The following is an 18,874-nucleotide window of genomic DNA, read 5'->3' as shown; positions in this document are numbered from 1 at the left end:
TTTTTTCTTGTGTGAGTTTTGACAGTCCTGTCTTTCAAGGAGTTGGTCCATGTCATCTAAATTATCAAATTTGTGGGCAAAGGTAGCTTTGTGGATTTTTATGTGGATTCAGATTATTTTGGGGGTTGGTCCTTCTTAGCAATATTGTTTTTTCAGCCTGAAAAACTTTAGTATTTCTTGTAATATGGATCTACAAGCAATACACTTACTAAGATTTTGCTTATCTAGGAATGCCTTTATTTTGTTTTCTCTTTTAAGGATTGTTTTTCTGAATTTAAGATACTTAGTTGACAGCACTTAGAATATGTTGTTAATTGCCTCCTGGATTCTATTTTTTTCTGGTGGTAAGATCTTAATTTTATTGGGGGTCTCTTTGCATGGCAAGTTGTTTTTTTCTTGCTTTTAAGATTTTTGTCTTTTTTTTCATGATTTTCGTCTAATTTATTTTGGTCTAAATTTTACGATTATGTGTTGGGGTGTGGATCTCTTTGCATTAATCTACCTGGAGTTTCTTGAGCTTCTTGGATGTGTACATTAACACCTTTCATCAAATTTGGGAGGTTTTCTACCATTTTTAAATATATTTTTGAATATTTTTTCTGTATCATTCTCCTCTACTGCCAATGTCATTACAAATATATTATTGCACTGAACAGTATTATATATTTCTCTGAGGCTTTGTTAATTTTTCTTCCTCTTTTTCTCTCTTTTCTTCAGATTACATATTTTCTATTAATCTATCTTCAATTTTACTGCTTTTAATTCTTTGCTTGTCAAGTCCAACACCTGAGTCCCTTTCTGCACCAAAGGCACCAAACTTTCTGCTTTTTAAAAAAATGTACAGTCACACTTCCCTGTTTGTTTTCATGTCTCATAATTATTTTGTTGAAAACTGGACATTTATGATTATTTAGCAACTCTAGATACTTATCCCCCTTCCAGCGCTTTCTGTTGTTTTCTTGTTTATTTTCTTAGTTACCCAGCTGGACCATTTTATTAAAGTATATTTCTCCCTCAATGTGAGCCTCTGATGTCATTTCACTAAAGGAATAGCAGTGGGCATGTGCACAGTCACCTTGGGATGGTGTGGTGTTAGCAGGTTTCCCTTTGCCTCTTTCCATTTTGGGCTTTCTCCCTCTGTTGACATTACATCCAGCTTTAAACTGCACTAATTGCTGGTTAATTGTTCTATTATTTTTGACAATGCCCAAGGGCATAAATTGCTTCACAGTCTTATCCAGTTAAATTTGGGAACCTGTGCAAGGATAGATTTTGAAGCCAATTTTTGAGGTTAGTTGTAACCTCAGGGGCTTTCTTCTTAGCTGTTTCTTTCCATGGTTCTCTCTGATAAACTAGCTGGACTATAGTTATCTTATTGCTCTCATGGAGCTACCAACCTCCTCTTAATTGCTTAATAGTAAAATCTCCATTGTTTTCAACACTTGACCTTCCCTATACTTTGTTTCAAATAATGTTTGCTTCTTTTAGAACAAAGAGCTTCAGAGTTCTCTCTTCTTATGGCCTGCCTCACCCCCTGGGCAAAATCTTTAAGACACTGATCTGGAGGGATTGTGGCAAGGATAGTGTCCTGCTTTTCTCAGTGATACTGTGCTTTACATTTAGAGTGCTGGGTGTGGGCAGTAGCTCTGCTCTTCTAGGGTTTTCTTTCATGCATGTAATGTCTTCCTTACAAACGAGCTGGGGTGAGGATGATTACAGCTCCAGTATTCTCAGCTGGCCATGCCTCCTCTCTATCGGGGGGGGCTTGGTTCAGAAAGGGAATTACTGACTTCTCAGCCACAGTTACCCAGAATTTAGCCTCTGCAACAGGAAGCTGTGAACAACGAGACATGCCTGTGGCCTGCTCCGACTGGAAATGTACAATAACACTTGACTGGGAATTGTAGGAGAGAGTCCCATCTTCTTGGCCACATGCATGTAGAGTGGGGCTTCCGTCATCCTGAGCTGGGCTCTGGGAGCAGAGTGAATGGGCCATGGCTCAAAGGCCACAAACTCTCACCGTTCTTATCAGGATTTAGTAGATTTTCTTGAATAAATGTTTCTTAGCAGACACTAACACAACATTGTAAATCAACTATACTCTAATAAAAATTATTTAAAAAATACACTGAAAAGGAATCTAAAAAAATATTTCTTCATTGGCTGCATGACCTTATGACAATTTCCAGAGACTTTAAGTGGTTGTTTTTACAAATAATTTTAAGCAATTATGGTTGTTTCACTGGGGAAGGGGCCCTCAAACTCCTCAAACCACTATTGTTGACATTGTATTTTTGATTGAAAATGTGTGTGTTGCAGCTGTACTGTTGGACTCCTTTTCATTTTTGAGATTTTGTTTTAATATGGTAAATTATGCTGGTAGTGATTTAGGTACTGATATAGTTTCCTTTTAAAAATATGCTTAATGAAATAAGTCAGACAGAGAAAGACAAATACTGTATGTTATTGCTCATATGTGTAATATAAAAAATAAAATGAATGAATAATTATAACAAAATAGAAACCGACTCACAGGTATAGAGAACAAACTAGTGGTTACCACTAGTGGGGGAGTGGGAAGGACAAAGGGGCAAGATAGGGGTAGAGGTTTAAGTGGTTCAAATTACTGTGTATAAAATGAGTAAGCTACAATGGTATATTGTACAGCACAGGGAATATAGCCATTATTTTATAACAACTTTTTATGGAATATAATCTATAAAAATTTTGAATCACTATGTTGTACACCTGAAACTAATATAATATTGTAAATTAACTATACTTCAATAAAAATAATGACTTTTAGAAAAGCAAATTAATTCAAACTATATGTTTCTGTAATGGAAAAACAATAGTAGTGAAAATCATAGCTCTTACCAAAGTAGAGAACATCAACTTATCATGTTAAATAGGGGAAATAAAAAAGAAAGTAAATGAATAATCCTAAAAGGAAATATCTTTTCAGCTCTGACTCTAAACAGGGATAATAGCAGCCACAGCACTTTTGCTCATCAACAACATTCATGTTCACATCTAGCACTCAGATTTTATTTTTTATTTATTTTTATTTATTTTTTTTTGTCACCGTCTTTTTTTTTTTTCTTTATTGGAGTATAATTGCTTTACATTCGTGTGTTAGCTTCTGCTTTATAACAAAGTGAATCAGTTAAACATATACATATGTTCCCATATCTCTTCCCTCTTGTGTCTCCCTCCCTCCTACCCTCCCTATCCCACCCCTCCAGGTGGTCACAAAGCACGGAGCTGATCTCCCTGTAGCACTCAGATTTTAGTTTCTAATATTATCCACTAAAAAAGAACCAGGACTCCCAGAAAAATAGTTTGAGGCAAGGAAAAAATCAGTATAGCTCTAGAAAAGACTATTATTGATATTTATAAGGACACTTTTAAGACTATCGAGGGTGATAATTAAAAAAAAAAGCTGGCTCAAAGGAGCTCTGCTGGCAAAGTTATGATAATTTGCATATTAAATGGGATAATAGTTATGATTAAGTATAACAGTTTTTAAAGGCTAGGAAGTTTTCATACAAAAGAAGGATAAAATAGAAAAATGTTGACCTCTCCCAAATTCCAGTACTATATAGCCAAATAACAATCCAATATATAAGCATCTCCAACTTGACAAATTAAAACATAAATGCATTATCTTGTATATTTTCCTTAATTTAGTTAGAGAGAGCACCATTCATCTCATTCAAAAGTAAAATCTGGGATTTTTTGGTCTCCCATTTTCCTCACACTATGAGTGCCTATGAGTGCCCACTATAGCCCAACCATTGTGCTAAATGCTAGGATTGCATTGGTGTGCGTGTGTGTGCATGTGTGCATGTGCGTGTGCATGTGTGAGAGAGAGAGAGAGAAAAAGAGAGAGAGAGAAGGAAAATAGCATTTATTTACATTCTCATGGAGTTTGCAATCCCTGTGGAAGATGGACAAAATAATATAGAAATCTCAAAAGTAAATAAAGGTGCACTGTGCAAACCTTTACAATTGGCAGTTGACTTTGGAAAGTCAAGAAAGTTTAAGAAATTATTGATTGAGTTGGGGCAAAAAGAGATATAGGAGTTAGCTAAGCAAAATGAATGGCATTCTAAGCAGAGGGAAAAGTGTATACATCCCTTGTTCCTGTCCTTGTCACCCTCCTGAGTATAAGTCAGGAACAGTTTTACTTCCCAACCTCCCTCCTAAAACCAGATTTTTGCAAGTGGCAGGATGGATGCCTGGGGACTGTTGGACCATTGGCTATTTCAGCTTTAAGTCTCTGCACTCAGCTGCTTCCTGTGCACACGTCACATGTTGGTTTGGCTGCCCGATGACTGTCCCCTGCACTTCAGATAAGAAATTTACTTTTCCCCTCGGTTACAGTCTGGTGAAGGGATGGGCACATGATGAAACCCAAGCCGGTCAGATACTCCTTTCCTGAGCACAGTCTCTTCCACAGAGATGCAAAAACACTGAAAATGATTGTCACTCCATTTTATACCAGAAGTAAGTGGTTCTAATGAGTCACTCACAGTTCCTGTTTCCACAAGTACCTTGGTTTGTACTGGTTTCCAAGCCTGATTCTCCAGATTCTCCTCGATTCTGTGAGTCACCATTAGGTTTCCATACATCAGTCTTTGCCCACACTATCCTGGTCTCCTGCTACTCCTTTCCACTAAGGAACTCTCACTGGTAAGTGGACATTTCAGTTCCTGCTTCCAAACCAGAGGATAGAGACTAAGTGAAGTCTTAAAACTGGAATCAGTGTTCTTGCCTCTCCTGTTTGGATGGCTTCCTGTCTGAAAGTCTTCTCCAGCTCAGAAATTGTCACCGTTATCTGCCCATTGGCTCATGCCAGAAAACTGGAAGTCATCCTTGATTCTTTTCGCTATCATCCTCTACATTTAGTCATCAACATATGTGATTGCTTTATCTCCAGATTATATATAGATTATCTTCATTTGTCTCAATCTTCACTGCTACTTTTGTCCTTCCCCAAAATATTTTCACACGGCAGCCACCACCCGCCCCCACCCTCTGTCCCTGGCACATTCCAACATAAATTGGATAACCTCACTAGATAATTTAAGTCTCTTCCATGGCTTTCTATTGCACACACTATGCTGTTTGACCTACCGACTGTTTCCTTTGTTCCAGCCTTCTCTCATGCCATGCCCCTCAGTGGGGCACTCCAGAGACATTGAATCCTTTCAGTGTCTTGCACAGGCAGAGCTATTTCTCAGCTCCAGTCTTATTAAACTGTGATGCTCCTCCCTCTTCACATCAATTTTTCCTTTGTATCCTCTAGGTCTTAGTTTACTGTCACCTCTGCAGAGAACCTGTCCCTGGTCATCCTATACAAATACATTTTGTTTCCTTTAAAGGACTCATAAACTTGTAATTACGCATTTATTTCTTTGCTTGCTTATCATCTATTTTCTTCATTAGTAGGATGAGCATGGATTATAGTTTGTTTTTAACGGTCCTAGCCTATACCTATTGCCCCAGCAAATTATTATAGGTCACTCAAAATGTCCAGATTTAAAAGGTCGCCCTAAACTTTAGATTATAAGCATCATGAAAGCAGTACCAATGATTTTTGTTTGTTTTTGTTGTTATATATTTTAAAAATTTTACAAATACATACCAAGTTCCTAGGAGAAAAGTCCTCTTGAAGACCTAACTAACTCATGATTAACTTGTCACCATCAGGACTTCCCTGGTGGCACAGTATTTGAGAATCCACCTGCCAGTGCAGGGGACATGGGTTCAAGCCCTGGTCTGGGAAGATACCACATGCCGCAGAGCAGCTAAGCCCATGCACCACAACTACTGAGCCTGTGCTCTAGAGCCCGTGAGCCACAACTACTGAGACTGCGTGTCACAACTACTGAAGCCCACGTGCAGAGAGCCCGTGCTCCGCAACAAGAGAAGCCACCGCAACGAGAAGTCCGCGCACTGCATCGAAGAGTAGCCCTGCTCTCCGCTACTAGAGAAAGCCCATTGCGCAACAACAAAACTTTTTCTTCCTACTTGTCCATCTTCCTTCTTTCCTGATATTTATACCTCTACCAGCCTACCTTCAAAGATAAATAACTTTTTTATCCCCAGAGACTTAATTTGTATTTGATTCTTTCGCAGAATCATAATTTAAAAAACAGAATTAGAAAGCATTTAAAGAAATCAAGCCTTCCCAAGCCTGGGAAGCCTTTAAAAATACTCATTAAGTCATACCTAGGGTAATCCTGATCTAACAGCCGGACACTAGGATGGCCCCACGTGACCCTGCCTCTTGGTATTCACACCCTTGTCTAATTCCCTGTCTTTGAGTGTGGGTTGCACCTAGTGACTCCTTCTCATAAACAGAGTAAGAGAAATTGGATGGAATGTCACCTCCATGACTAAGCAACAAAAGGCTATGACTTCTGTCTTGCCAGCCAGCCCCCTCTGTTGCCTTCTTGGGTGGCACACTTTGATGAAACAAACTGTCATGCTGTTAAAACCAGCATGATAGGGAACAGAGAACAATCTTTGGCCAGCGCCCAGCAAACAACAGAGGACCTTAGTTCCACAGCCTGTGAAGAACTAAATCCTGCAAACAACCATGCATATTTGGAAGTAGAACCTTTCCCATCAAGCCTTGAGATGACTACAGCCCAGCCAACACCTGGCTGTAGCTTGTGAGAGAGGCTGAGTGGAGGGTCCTGTTAAGTCGGGCCAACATAAATGGCATTTTAAGCGGCTAAGCGTTGGGTTGTTATCTATTAGTAGATAACTAATGCACCTGGGTATCCTTTTCTATTCAGTTTTTCTCATCTCAAGTTCAGGGTGTTGAACATAAGTTATTTTAAGACCCTACTACCTGGATGCCCTGCAACCTTGTACTATCAGCCTTAAGTTGGTCTTCTCTGTTGCCTGGAAGGAGTTTGCTGTTCCTGATTTTTTCTGTGGTTCTATAAACATTTCAAACTTACCCTACACAGGGGTTCTCAGCTGATAATGCCCCCGTAAACTTAAATATCTAAGTCTAACCTTGGATATTTTTGATTCCCCCAAGTCCCTTCCCCTAACCTGGATGTTTCCCTGTGGTCTTAATTATTCCTCCTCCTTTACTCCTCTGTCAGAGGAGAAGTTGGTGCTCCTTTCTAATGACCACTTGTCTACCTCTCCTCATTCTTTTACTCCCTCCTACCTTCTCCTGGACTTTGTTATTGAAATCAAGGTTTTTCCTTTATTTTTTCTATTCCTATCTAGGAACGCCTACCTTTTTTTGGCATAAATGTTGTTATAGCTCACCTGTCCTTTAAAAAAGTAATAATAATAAACCCTTAAACAAAACAAAACAGCAACAAATGCTAGCTTTCTTTCTGCTGTAACTTCTTCCATTTTTTACCAGGAATAGTTTATACTAATTTCTCCTGTATTCCTCACTGTTTGTTCAACCATTTATAAACTTTTAGCCTATTTTCATGGTAGAGCCACTATTCTAATAAACTGTAACTGTCCCTCTTCAATTTCCATTGTATTAGTACTGTGTCTTCCCCAGGCATTTGAAAGGTAAATCAGTGTATTTGTGTCCTTTGATCATTCCATGTTTATCTCCAGTTCGGTGCCTTCTTTTTTCTGCTTGTTGAAAGGGGACACTTTTCTTTATTTATTCTTTAAACAACGATGTATGAAGCACTTTCTATGTATGAGACCTTGCTCTAGGTACTACATCTATCTGTTATCTTAGACTTTTTCTTCTGCTTTGCCTCCATTTTTATTTTAGTTTTCATGGTTGCCTGAAAACCATTATATGAGTTTCTTGTTAACTCCCAATGAAAGTCCTCATAACCGCCCATTTTTACATTTCCACTTGCTGAAACCTCAAACTTTACTTCTACCTTCATCTCTCTCAGCTTATGGTTAAATTAGTATATTGTGTGCATGTCTTCTTTTGTCTTTCCCCTCCACTTCCTCTCACTGCCGTTGCCCTAGATCAGGTTCTTATTCCCTTCCTGAACTACTGCAGTCATCTAACAGTTTCTCCTACTTTTAACCCATCTCTGTTCTGTTCTTTTCTATTCTATTCCATTTTGGTTCTGTTTTATTCCTTCCCTCCCCTCCCTTCCCCCTCTTCCTCCTCCCTATCCATTGCCTTCTATTTTCTTTCCTTCCTACTAGTGCCATTACATAAATTTGGTTTTAAAGACTGCAACCTCTCTCAAAGCATTTGTTCTCAATCTTGGTTTATCAAGGCAAATCTAGCCGTTCAGATTTAATTGGTCCAGGATGGGGACCAATCAAATCACTGACTCAGGGAACATGAGAAGCACTAGTGTTTTCCCATTAATCATTGAATGAAGCCTCCATTTCTTAATCTGACATTTTAAAATGTCAAACTATAGTTCCAAAATTTAAAATATCCTAATCCTTGGTATATTCTCATGTGGGTACTTAGCCAACAGAACCACTTGCTACACTCATATGTTACTTGAGATGTTATATTTCAGCTAGTAAAATTTCCATCTACAATTTGCAATTATAGCAAACCTGGTATCAGCGCTTCATCCTGATTTTCCCACTTGTCAAAATTCTACTTGATACATTCAAAACTCTTGTAAAATGTTAAGAAGCACAGTAAAACTTAGCACTCAAAAATGTGGGCAAAGGGCATGAACAGATACTCATAACAAATACATTGTTCATGGATATTAATCATAAGAAAAGAATTTACTGAATCAAATACAGATTGAAATGACAATAAGAGACTTGCTTATTTCAAATCAAGTAATAGTGTTTTAAAAAAAATAATATTTCATTCCAACCAGGATCCCTTGAGACTAGCAACTTCATTTACTGCTATTGAGAATGTAACTTGCATCTTCTTTTTTGCAATATATGGCAAAATGTACAGCATCCTAAAATCATTCTTTTGATCTAGTAATCTCACTTATATAAATTTATTCTGAAGAAATGAACAGAAATTCAGACAAAGATTTATAGGTAAATATACTTACCAAAGAGTTATTTATCATAGCAACACTGGAAAAATTAAATGGTCAATAGTAAGGGAATGGCTACATAAATCATCCCTATGTTGGAATGTTTCCATGAGAAATAATGTTTATAGAAGACTTAACAGCATAGAAAATTATGTATGATTAAAGTGAAAGTCATCTAACGACTTCTGTACACTATTGTGTGAGGTGAAACTCATTCCTAAGTCCTGATGTTTCCTTCCTAGCAGAGAATGTTGTACTTCCAGTCTTTCTTTTCTCCCTCACATGTTCTGCACCTTGAAAGGAATAACTTGACAGATGGGTGGATTTGAACACTCAGCTTTTCCTTTGTTTTTCTATTTTCATATCTTTTTGGCCCAAAGAACTGACATTCTGGATTTCCCTGTATGTAAAAGTTTTACAAGAGCAACCCCTAAGATAGGGAGGCCCACAAATATCCAGTATTGTCTATGTGGGTAAATCTACCAAACTTTATGTTCAGATGTGCTGGGTGATTTACATATATCACCTCACTTAATTCTCAAACAATTTAGTGTCAGTGACCATTCCCATGTTACAGATGGGGAGACTGAGGTTAAGCAGCACTTTTATTTACCTAGTGCTCCCCAATGACAGGCATACCTCATCTTATGGTGCTTTACCTTACTGTGCCTCTCAGATATTGCATTTTTTTTTTGAACTGAAGATTTCTGGCAACCCTGCATTGAACAAGTCTATTGGAGCCATTTTTCCAATAGCATTTGCTCACTTCACGTCTCTGGGTCACATTTTGATAATTCTTGCAATATTTCAAACTTTTTCATTACTGTTATGTTTGTTATGGTGATCTGGGATCAGTGATGGTTGTTGCTACTATTGTAAATGTTTGGGGGCACCAAGAACCACACCCATGTAAATGGCAAACTTAATCAGTAAATGTGTGCGTTCTGACTGCTCCACTGACTGGCCTTTCTCTTTCTCTCTACCCTCCTCCAGCCTCCCTTTTCCCTGAGACACAACAAAATTGAAATTAGGCCCATTTATAACCCTACAATGGCCTCTAAGTGTTCAGGTGAAAGGGAGAGTCAATCAATGCAGCAAAGTTCATCGTTGCCTTAGTTTAAGAAATTGCCATAGCCACCCCAGCCTTCAGCAGTCACCACCCTGGTCAGTCAGCAGCCATCCGTCAACGTCCAGGCTGGACCTTCTGCCAGATAAAAGATGAGGACTCTCTGAAGGCTCAAATGATGGTTAGTATTTTTTGGCAAAAGGTATATTTTAAGTAAGGTAAATACACTTTTTTTAGACCTAAGGATGCTATTGCACACTTAATAGACTACAGTGTAGTGTGAACATAACTTTTACATGCACCGGGAAACCAGAAAGTTTGCTTTATTGTGGTGGTCTGGAACTGAACCAGCAGTATCTCTAAGGTTTGCCTGTAGAAACATGACTGAGAGAATATTAGGGAATAGGTGTGACTGACTACAGAATCTTTGCTTCACCCAATTAATATCACTACACCCCTGGCAGAAGAGTCTGCTTCCTTTTAAAAACAAAAAACAAAAACTTAAGCAAAATAAAGTCTTAATTTGGATTGTAGGAAAGGAATTGATTTCCAAACACTTTTATCTTAGAATTTCTAGGAACCTCCAGGTATAAGTTGAAGTGTCAAAAAATTACATAATAAACATCCAATTTTCAGGCAGTGGTTCTGGGGGAGTGAGAAGCCTGAGGTGAGAGGATGATTGTGCAAATCACTGCCCTTTTTGCCCCTCTTCCCTGAGCCATGAGTGTCCATGTCAGAGAAGAACCATCTCCAGGAACTCCTTCAGCAATGTGGTATCCTCTGTAAGATGCTCTCTAATAGCCCTTGCTGCTGTCACCACTCCAGTAATTGCTTGTAAATCCTACTAAACACTTTGGTCCATTTGTTAAGCTCTGATGTGCTTGGAACTAATGAACCAGAATGAGAAGTCATTCTTGGAATAATCTCTTGGGAATTACATGCCCCAGGAAAACACCAAGTTCCTTCCTATCAGAGATGATGGTGTAGAGCAAAGATCCATTGTATGGTGGGCCAGCATGTAAACGCGTGTGCAGGATGCCTCATTTCTGGGGAGGCAAGATGCACCTGGAGGCTTCCTTAGTCATGACATCAGTGGGTGTCAGCGGAACACAAATCAGATGCTAACTCCAGGAATAATTACCCTCCTCGTCATCGCCAAGAAGCATTTGAAAAGTGCTTTTTTGACTATAGCACTGAGTTGGACACAGAACCTCAAGAATGGACAATATACATATCATCATAGAATTTATAATGAGTATTCTCAATATGTCCTCATTCTCCTATTGAGAAAACAGAGGGAAAACTCCGAGTGAAATAGAAGCGGCACCTCCTACGCCCTTTGTCTGTCTTCATATTTGACATGATAAGGAAATGAATACTAATCCACACTCTTATCAACTTACAACTTTCACTTGATACCCACCATGTATCCAGGTCCCATTCTGGATGCAAAGTCTCACATAAGGGGCTTCCTAACTCTTTCTATTCCTTTCCATTCATTCCATAGTCTTGTAATCTAAACGTTATATAGCCTCTGAAAAGATATTTCAGAAACAGTATTTCTATCAAGCAAGTCTCCTAGCAATAAGCTATCAAACACGCCTTCTTTAGTTATTTGCAAAGTTTAGACGTGTCAACCTAGCCTGGAAGCTTGAAAAATCATCTATGGGTATACTTTACAATCAACCCCTCCTTCCCTACTGTCCATTTCCTACTATTGTTCAATACAAAGTTTTCCAGCAAGACTAGATTTTTGATTGCCTCCCAAGCATACCAGGTTGTGTTGTCTCTTAATAGCTATACATACAGTTTCATGAACCTAGATTCCCTTCTCCCACCCCTCTCAGCTCATCCAAATTCCATCCTGTTTGCTATCTCAAACCTGAGTAGGAAAAACTTTCTCATGGGATAGTGCAATTAGTATAAAGATTTTTCCAAGTCTGGCAATGTTGAGTCTTTGGGAAGAAATGTCCTGTCCTTCACAGGATAATTTGAATTGTATACAAGAAAGTGTCCTTCATTATCTTCCAAAAGGAAGAGAAGAATTATAACAGTCAATTACTTTCTTCTTCAAGAGAGATAGATGACTGTAAGGTAGGCTGATATGGTAGCTCCTCTTGGTCCCTGCAATAGATATGCGAGGAGATACAGAAATAGAAGTTTTAAAACACATCAAACACATTGATCTTTACTTTTCTGCTGGCTAAAGTGAGACCAAATGATGTAGTCAGACAAAACTGATGTGTATCTTTAATGATTTTGAAGTTCTGGATATAAGACTTAGAAAACAGTAAGAATAGCAAGTGTTGCTTTTTCAACTCCTTTTCCAATTGAAGGCTGTGAGTTTGGCAGGGAAAGTAGGATATGAGTCGGGAACAGCTGGTTGCGTAGATGGTGTCAAAGCAGAATTTGTTTTACTGGACCATGGCTTTCCAGAACAAAGAGTTCCTGGCAAGAGATGGTGTTCGTCTCACAGGGAGTGTGGGAGGAGAGTTGCTGACCTGACCAGAGGGCTTCAAAATGAAATTTGTAGAACAAAGTGAAAAATGTCCAAATAAAACTACAAAACTGGACGTCCCTGAGGATAACAATGACACAAAGAGAAGCATTGTGGTGCAGGCACTATTCTGTTATTTTTAGGAAAAGACAAAAAGGCAGAAGATTAAGACGCTTGGGCCCTAGATGTCTGTATTCCAGTGCGGGGCAGCCCCTGCCCTCTTCCCCCGGGTTTGCTCTCTGCCAGCTCCCTGGAAATCTTCTTGTTGGTGTGCTTTGGCTGCAGCCCCAGACTGTTTGGGCTTCTGATTCAATTCTGATCGGGGTGGAGGGCAAGTAATTGGCCTAAGACATCTCAGTCTTGAACCAAAGGCGTACTGTGCCTGGTGGGTCCACCACCACAGCCAGGATGTTAAGTGTCTCTGCTCCAGGTCTTCTGTGCAGCCAATAAGGCTAAGATCTCAAGTGCCAAGTGGTGAGTTTTGGGCGTCTGCGTACATCTCAGCTCTGCCTGGGCTGACCTGCTGCTCTGAACTGAGTTTCTGCCTTGATTTCCTTCTTTTAAATATCCTTGTTTGAGGCACCTAATACTTCAACCATAATCAGGGACATGTCCCGAACTCTAGAAAGTGACTGTACCAGTACAAAGTGTATATTAAAATTAAGGGATTTAGGGTCAGACAACCTGAGATGGAATCCCACTCATTCCACTTACTAATCTCTGTGCCAATATCCTTATTTGTAAAATGTGGATTGTTGTAGTACTGAAAGTCTTAAAGAAGTTAGTGCATGTAATAACTTAGTTCAACACTTAATTCATCATAATGACCCAAAATGTATTGCCTCTTATTCATTCTATCATTATTTCATCATTATTATTATCAACCTCAAGTTCTGCCTGGTGTCTTTCTTCAGGGCTGATCAGATGCTGGACACCTGACATTTATGTGTAGATATCTTGTTACTTCTTAAAGCCCCACCCGCTGGGACATTGACCTGACACTTGGAATTTGTTCATCAGGCGCCATATTGCACATTCAGCACTGCTGTTCATCAGGTTAATTTAACATTGTGCTAAGGGCTGCAGTCCAAGCTTTTCAACTAGGTAAGAACCACATAGCCTTTCTCTATACCCTCATAAGCAGGTTTCTACCTGTACCTAACATCTTCCTCTACTTTGCTGGCCTCATTATGTCACCCCATAAGCAGGGGAAAAAACAAAGTCAATGGATGTTTTCCCTCAAGACAAAGGATACTATTTCATGAGACTTTAATTGGGTGATATTAATGACTGGAATGTGGCAGGAGAAAGAAATACTCATTTGAAAAGGGAAAAAAAAAAGATCATGTTAAGTGTACCAGAGATTTATCTTCAAATACTTGAAGACTTGTCCTGGAGACTTAGCAGCGTATTTATTTTGTGTTATTTCTGTCAGCAGATCTAGCACCAATAAGTAGAAATTATAGGGAGGCTAATGCCAGCTAATTAAAGATGAGTTTTCTAACAATTAGAGTTTGTGAAAAATAGAATGAAATGGCTCAACATCTTTGTCTTTCTTCAGGATTCAAGAAACAATAACAACTACATTAAATAAATGTAAGGTAATAATTACTCCCCCTTGAGTTTAGGGTCAGTTTAACAGCATGATCTCCATTTTCTATCTTCTGTGCCCAGCCCTGGGCCTTCCAGATTCTAAACATAAAGTTATTTCTAAAGCTGAAAACATTCCTAGTGCAAATGAAAGCTACAGACACAAAAATAAAAGTAGATTCCGATTCTGACAGAGGCCTTTAACACATAGGCCAAAAAGTTAGCAGAATATTCTAAATCCCTCACAGAAATCAAGAAATTTCTTCAAAACCTCCAGAAGTTATCCTTATCTTCCTTACTGCTTTGTATATTGTATTTCTTCATTCTACCTAATTTCAGGACATGACTGAGACTTGTCTAGTTAAAGGATAAGTTAACAGATGTTTGGAGACCTGAAGCCAGATCCATCCACGTGGTGAGACAGCTGTTGGGTGCAGAAGGTCAGTCTGGCACACAGAGCACCTGCTGTAGTATAAGACTGAGCAGAGCTTTCTTTTGGCCCAAATCACAGGTAACAAGCTCAGCGGAGAGCTGGGTTGCTAGGGAGGCTTGGAACTGGCTAAGAGTGTGTCTTGGCCAACAACAGGAAATCCTGGATTGGGCAGAGTTGAGAAGTCACAGTGGGCAAAAGTCTGTTATCAGGCACCACCGGACTCCACCTCTCCACTCCAGCCTGTTGTTTAAAGGAGGAACTTGGTCCTTGGGAAAGAATATGGAAATAAAACAAGGTAAAGACTCAGACCCACAGGGACAGGGTAGTTAGGAAGGTTATGATAACACAGAATCAGGTACAGTGACAAAAAGGCAGAAAGACAATAACCTTTATAACTAGATGCAACGTGTGGGATAAGGGGAGGGGAGGATTTGAGTCTGAAAAACAAGGTAGAATCCAGAGCTGACCATAGACATCGTGTATTTCCCCAAGTCTTAGTCTCTCCCTAGCTCAGCTCCCAGGCGTGATCATGGGACCCATGAAGAACCTCAGCCAATACTTTAATCTCACATAAAATCTCACATGGGGTTTTAGGCAACATTCTGTCAAAGTTGAGAGCACAGAATCTGGAGCCAGATTACCCTGATCAAATCCCAGCTCTGCAATCCACTCCTTGGGTGGTCCCAGGAAAGCTACTTAACCTCTCTGTAGTCCATTTTCCTCCTGTGAAATAGTAATAGTCATAGTCATGCAATAGGGTTGCTTGAGGGGTAAATGAGTTAATATAAGTGAAGCTCTGAGAATGATATCTGACACATAGTTAGAAGTGTCATCTAACAAATACAACAAAAAGGGTAGAGTCTTCTATTTGAAAGCAGCTATAGCGCAAACACCAATGTCCTAAACGTGGCGATAGTGAAGATGGTGGTGATTGTTTGCAAACACTTTGCCCTTAACTACTAACTCTCAGGACTTCGTCTCTTCACTGGATCTTCTTCATTTCCTCTACATGGTTGATCACTGACCTCTTTTCACAATTTTACTTAATTAAGGAAATCTTAACTATGATGTCTTAAGAGGTTCTCAGGCAAGTAACATTCTACTCCGAAAGAAGCCAGATATGTAAGAGCTGCTAATGAATGGGTGGAGGGGGTGGGGCTTGGAGGACAAACCAAGGTCTTGACTGTGCAAGTGGGAGGGAGTCCCCTCCAATCACCCTTCATGTTGATGAACACAGACAGAAATATAAATATATTTCCCCTGTTCGTGCTTTCAAGGTTCTCATATATCACAGTTCTCCTGAGAAACAGAACCAATAGGAGATCTATATCTGTCTATGTCTGTGTCTCTATCTATCTAGAAAGAGATTTATTGTAATGTGTTGGCTCATATGATTATGAAGGCTGAGAAACCCCTCGACCTGCCATCTGCAAACTAGAGACCCAGGAAAGCCAGTGGTGTAGTTGGAAGGTCCAAGAGCTGGAAGAGCTGGTGGTGTAGATTCCAGTACAGGTCTGAAGAGAGAAGATCAAAACCCCAGCTCAATGGTCAGGCAGAGTGAACTCAACCTTCTTCTATCTTTTTGTTCTATTCAGTCCCTTGATGGATTGTGTGAAGCCCACTCTCATTGGTGAGGACTGTCTGCTTTCCTCAGTCCATCGAATGCCAATGCTAATCTCTTCTAGAAACACACTCACTGAACATCCAGAATAATGTTTGACCCAACACCTAGGCATCCCTTTGCCAGGTCAGGTTGACACATAAAATTAGCCATCACAGTCCCCCATGGTAATGACTGAGCCAAGTGGTGCAGCAGAAAGAGCATGCACCCAGCTCAAATCCTGGGCCAACCCTACCTGGGTATCCTTGGGTCCGTTCCCTCACCTTTCTGAATCTCCATTTCCTTATCCATCAGGTGAACTTAACATTAGCCATTTTCTGGAGTTGTGACTATTAAATTATATTGGCTATACAAGGCCCATAGTAAAGTGCCTCCTTATAGAGAATCTTCCACCTCTTTCTTCTATTTAATTATTATAGAAATAGATAAAGGTGCAGATGCAATTCTTCCAAGTGCTTCTGACTCCATGCTTCCCTATACCAGGTGTTAGCAAAAAGCCCCAAAGAGGGACAGAGTTGATTAAACAGAGGCGGCTGATGTCTGGGATGCTTAGTAATGGAATTCCCCATATTTCCTCTGGGTCTTCAGGCATTTTCTGAAATGGAACTGAGTACAATCAACAACGGGCCCACTTCAGTGATCAAGGAGGTGGAAAGATCAGCAATGAGAAGAAATTTGTTATACATGATGGGTGCAGAAATAGGTTTACGAGAACTGTTGACAAGTCTTTTCTGTAGAAGAACTAGGGGCTCCCTCTGAAGCAATGAAGAGGCAATTTAGTCACACAAAGAAAATTCAGTGTTTAGTAGGAACTGAACATGCAGAATTCATTCCCACAAATGGTGAAACAGGTTAAAAACGTTAAAAGTTCAACTAGGGTGAGAGAGACTCATTGATTCGTTATGGAGGGAAATGGGGTTTACAGCCTTCATGTTTTAATCACGTGATGCTGTTCCTGACAGACAGAATACTGTTGATGGGTCCCAGGGCTGATCCAGGTCATCGGCATAGAAAAGGGCAAGAATCTCCCCAAACGTCTAGGCCATTTTCAACACTCTTTGATCCAAGACAGTGGTCACTATAGAAGCCAAGATGAGACAATGTCTAAGAACAGGGATTCTGGAATCTGAGTGCACAAGTTCCTATCAAGGCTCCAACTCTTATTCCAAATGTGATCTTGGGAAAGTTATATAACCTCCCTGCTTCAGTTTGCCCATACATAAAACAAGGATGGTAATGGTATTTGCCTCACAGTTTTGATATGAAGATTAAATGAACTGTCTACGTAAAAACTTGATCACAATGCCCAGTACATAATAAGCGTTCCATCAATGTTGATCATTGTTATTGTTGTGGGTGTTATAATTAAGATTGAGTCAGATATTAGAAGTCAGAGCTAAGTCAGGAAAAGAGGAATCCAAATGTTGTCCCTCCAAAATATGTTTCTAGTTTTCCTTCTAGTCTCGGAAGGAAAAACTACCTGTCTTGTTAGAATCACTCGAAGTCCTATGGAGCATGTGGAAAATTCAACCTGAAAACGTTTTGCTGAAGTGGGTTCTATCAACAGTGCTGTGGACGTGGCTTGTCCTGTTTGGGTACCAAAGTCTTGACTCTAAGAGTCAGGTCAGGGTAACTCATTTCAGAGAATTGCCTTTAAAACTACGTAGAGTTTTATGAACGTACTCAAAAGGATTTTGTGAGATTGTACGAGCCAACACTTGGGCCTGAGGATAATATACATTTTACTATAAATTTAATTTAGGCATAAACCTGTACCATAAAGTGTAAGTTTCACAGAGTCTTTCGATATGAATTTCCAGTTCCTCTCACTATTTACACCTTCAGCCCTGAGTAACAGAATAGCCTCTGTCTAGCTTCTTCCAAATCATTCCACATGGTCTTCCTGTATTAGTTATGTCCTGAGGTCATTATCCTGGTCACCATCTGGAGATAGTTCTTGGTTTATAGCAGAGTTTCTCAGCCTTGTTGATGTTGACATTTTGGGTTTGATAAGCTTTTTGTCATTGGGGCTGTGCTGTGCTTTGTAGGATGTTTAACAATATTTCTGGCCTCTGCTCACTAGATACAACTAGCACATCCTCCCCTCACCCAGATGTGACAGCCAAAAACGTCTCCAGACATTTCCAAATATGTCCTTTCCAACTGGGGCAGGGGGGAAAATCATCTCTGCTTGCAGACCACTGATCTAAAGGCATTTACCCAAAGATCACTTGAAGAATATAAAAAATGATGATATTAATAAAAAGGGAAATAACAGCACCAGTTAAGTACTGTGTGGGCCAGTGTTTCATGTACAGCCTCTGTAAAGATTTAGTGTTACAGCATCAGAGCACTGCAGTGGTTGCACAGCATGAGACATGGATCCTGACTCCTTGGGCATGACATTATTTATGCCAGTTTTATCATTTGTAAAATGGGAGTAAGAGTTCTTCATACAGAGCATGTGTGTGTATGTAGTGCTTAGAACAATGGCACATAAAATATGCTCTCTCTCTATTTTCTGTTATTATCTGATTTGCATTTGCAGAAACCTTATGGCATAGGTCTTATTATTAGTCCCATTTTATTGATGAGGATATCGAAGTTCAGAGAGGATAAAGAAGTGTCTTGCCTATATAAATACATGGCAGAATTGAAATGATAACCCAGGTCCGTC

Source organism: Aethalodelphis obliquidens, unplaced genomic scaffold (assembly GCF_003676395.1).
Source record: "Aethalodelphis obliquidens isolate GAN/ISIS:26980383/991018 unplaced genomic scaffold, ASM367639v1 scaffold82, whole genome shotgun sequence".
NCBI classification, from domain to species: Eukaryota; Metazoa; Chordata; class Mammalia; order Artiodactyla; family Delphinidae; genus Aethalodelphis; species Aethalodelphis obliquidens.
Note: the sequence above shows the minus strand (reverse complement) of the source record.